The 3,895-nt window shown below is 38.9% G+C and overlaps 1 pseudogene; it reads left to right on the top strand.

Annotated features, from left to right (window-relative positions):
- Nucleotides 1–744: 744 nt before the first annotated feature.
- LOC117032801 (HAUS augmin-like complex subunit 4) lies at nt 745–1,951 on the top strand (annotated as a pseudogene).
- Nucleotides 1,952–3,895: the final 1,944 nt, after the last annotated feature.

The following is a 3,895-nucleotide window of genomic DNA, read 5'->3' as shown; positions in this document are numbered from 1 at the left end:
AGCTAGCACTATTACTTTAATACAGTTCTTTTAATAAATAGCTCTGATGATTGTTGCAGGAACCTATTTTATTTTGTTTGTTCTTTTTTTCCTCCTCTTTTGTCTTGTTGCATGTATTCACTTTGAGCTTGATATTTCTCATGTCTGTGATTATCTCCTGCTCATGCTTTATACTGTGGTTTACCTTGTTTCATCAGGCCCAATCCTTCTGCTTTTTATATTTCAGGATTCTCTTACATGTTTAGATGTTTTTGTTTTTTTGTTTTTTTTTCATTTGTATGGACCCAGTCTTTATTGTGTTGTTCAGCTGAATTATTGAATATAATTCTAATTGTTTAGCACATATAAAAATTCAAATTCACATTCAAACAAAAGTCCTGCAATCATATCAAATCATACAAATTGGAGAATGTGTGGTTGTTTTGATATAAGTCTTCCGTAATGAACTGTTGTTGAATTTAACGAATGCACTATAACTTTCTTTATTATGTATATATAACTTATTTTTTGGCAAATGAAATCTTGGGTAAAGCATAAAGATTCCATATCAGAAGTTAACTCATCTCCCCGCCCCGCCCCTTATAACATGCCTGAGTGAGAAATTGCAGAGCCAGCAGAGGCGGGGTCGCTGGTGTTGATGCTGACAGCCAGCCTGCCCCAGCCAGCCAGCCCCAGCCTGCTCCACACAACCTCTGGAGCTCAGTGGCCCCCATGGTGCACAGATAAGAATCTAAAGAAAACCAGATGGCATTTGATTTCTGCTCACCTGCAGAAGGGATGGAAATACTCCACCAAGCCAACAGCTTCCTCCTTGTAATCTGAGTGAAGAGGACCTGTTACAGAACCCACAGTTCAGCAGACTGCTGCTGAGTCTCTCAGAACACATGGAGGAGAGTGGCTTACGCGTCTGCCTGGCAAAGGAACAGGTTCAGGCCTGGAAGGATTTCGAGTGCTTAAGACAACATGGCTGAGGTGTGAGATTTTACACGGAGTCATTCAAGAGCTGCTTGTGGACTACCATGTGAAGACACAAAACACAAACTTAGCTTCTGAAGATAAAAACTTTCACGAGACCCTTGAACAGTGTTACTCGTAACAACTGATCCAGCTCTTAGGTCCTAGCCAGGAGAAATGCCTCCACTGCTAGAACTGGAGGAAAACAGACCTTCTAGAGCTCATGACAACCTCAGAAGATTTTGTGTGGATGAGACGCTCGGCTCCCACTACGAGTGGAAATGTTTCCCTCTGTTCTGCTCTCATGATCCCAATTGGGATTCAGAAACTCTGAAGACAGCAAAGGTGCTTAAACTGGCAGAGGTCCTGGTGGGTGACAAGCAGCAGTTGCCAGGATGACAAGATCTAGCAGAAGGCGCAGATGGTGCTGCTGCAGAGAAGAGAGTGTCCACCGACTCCCAGGGCTTCTCCGCTGCCTGCTTTGCTGGCATTGGCTTCTGCAGGACTACCGGCTGAAGGCTCAGTCTGAGCTAGAACTGCATCAATGCCCCAGTACTTGGAGATCAAGTGCAAAGCCATGATCCTTAAGCTGAGGGTGGAGGAGCTCAGCTTAAAAAAAAGATTTTGTCTGCCACTTACACTGCTGAGAAAAGGAAGTTCACCGTCTCATTGGGACCCTCTGGAGGGGGCCATTCTCCTACAGAACAGGACATGGAGAAGTTTTCAACCAGGTCCTAAAACCACCTGTGAGGTCCTTTGGTTAGAGCTTGACAGGCTGGTATATCAAAGAGTATACCCCGACAGACCCACCGGAAGCAGGCAACTGAGAACAAGCGTTGGGGCACTCCAGGGAGTTCTACTAGGCGTGCTGCTGAGTGTTGGTGGGGCCAGAGGGCCCCCGCTTCTGCCTAGTCGCTGCCTCCTTTCCCTTCCTGTAAAAGGTCACCTCCACCTGGGGCCATCTTCACTCAAGCGAGAGTGGGGACACTTGCTTTAAAACACTGTAGTCTTTAGGACCCTCCTGGCTTCTCTTCCTTGTTACAATGACTCTCTTCTGGAAAATAACCAATTTATATAATTTTATGTACAGTGATTTTTCAGTGTCGGCCTTGTGTTGTATTGGATTATCTCCTGAATAAGTGATTGATATTGTTTCTTAAACAAACAAACAAAAAATCAGATTTTACTTTTAAAATCAGATTTAGCTATGTAGATAACTTTTTTTGACCCAGTCTTTATCTTGATCTAATCTTGAAATATATACCCTGATGATTTATTTACCTTACTTTATTGACCAGAAAACTGTAAATGGGAAATTGATACGTCTTTCTATGCACTAAAAAGTTAATATCTGGGAATATGGAAAAGTAGCAACAAGGAGCAACTTTGAATCTTTTTTTGTGCAGAATTAGATCTTGGCCAGAACCTAAAGCTACATGGAGCTTCAGGTTGTTCATGACTGGATTAAGATGTTTCCACTCCTAGATGGCATTTGCATTTTAATAGAGATCTTATAACACAAAAGCCTTTAAGACCGAAAAAAAAAATTAATCTCTAAAGTAAATGTGAGATACTATGGGAGTTCTTGGGGCAAAGAAGAGGGGAATTTTAAATAGCAGTCCTTCCTACAACCTTTAAATTACATCATACCTATCGTAAGACAAGATTCAACAGGGAAAAAAACAAGAATTATATAATGCCATTATTCCTCATAGGAAGTAAAATTTATTTTTTAACACAGTCAAAAATATCAAAGGACTGTCAAAGCATATCAAATCATTTATATATTTGAAAAAACAATACTCCATGGCTCTTTTATTTTGATTTAAGTCACTATGAAAGTTACTTTGAACTAATTTGCTAGTCTAGGTCATCTTTCTCCTAATCTCTAACAAATAGTTTATTCATATTTGTGTGAAGTATACACTATTTAATGACATCCATACATGATATGGATTATAGTGCCTGGTACAGTATCAGATATTTGTGGAGTAATTGATTATGCTGATGATGGTGAATTTTCCTGAGTTGGTCAAACTGCCGAAATTCCAGATACCCATGAAGGAAACTGAGATGATGATTCAAAAATATGTAATGAAAATAGACCCTCCCCATCTGAGACACAATGGATGAGATAAATGACATAGCTGGGTAATTATAGACCCTAGTTATCCATAGTTTTTCTTTACTCTGTTACCAGGCCATGTATAAGAGTAATAAATCTTGACTTGCCCTGTCCTCAGTTTCTTGTACATTCTACTCCTGAAACTACAGTTATGTGTAGAAGTTAGGCAAGTCAATAGAAAGGGTGAACAACACCCTTAAATAGTAGAACTGATTGAGTTATAGAAATATGCTCCTTCATATTCCTATTTTGCTTAAGAAATAAAATAAGAGAAAAGTTGAGACCATATGTATATATATATATATATATATATCTATACAGCAAGGGATAAGATTTAAGACTAGAATAGAAATAAGAATTCTCCGTGCTGCCAGGGGAAACCTAAAATGAATTTTGACCTCCCCAACACAAGAACAATTGCTTAGTGATAATATGGACATGCTGTTTTGCATATTTCATTTTATTTAGGCAACATAGTCGTCTTTACATAAAAGGGTAGTTGAAAAACTGGAGAAAGAGGTTTTTAGTTCTCATTGTATAACAAATATTGACTAGAGTATTTCAATGTCCCCTTTATTAGGAGAAAAAAGAACATATGAAAAGCCGTGTACCCTTATCAGGGTAATCACTTTGTAAGATATATACATGTCTATTTTATTGCACCTGAAACTAATACAATATTTTCAACTGGAATTGGAAAAAAAAAAAAAAGTCATGTACCCTCAAGCATTTAAAAAGACAAAAATTCTGGTATTGTAGGCAATCTGCTCTGAATTCTTGGAGTCCTGATCATACCACTGATACATTTATATTGGT

Source organism: Rhinolophus ferrumequinum, chromosome 13 (assembly GCF_004115265.2).
Source record: "Rhinolophus ferrumequinum isolate MPI-CBG mRhiFer1 chromosome 13, mRhiFer1_v1.p, whole genome shotgun sequence".
Lineage (NCBI taxonomy): Eukaryota > Metazoa > Chordata > Mammalia > Chiroptera > Rhinolophidae > Rhinolophus > Rhinolophus ferrumequinum.
The sequence above is the reverse complement of the archived record's forward strand: the minus strand, read 5'-3'. Positions and strand labels throughout refer to the sequence as shown.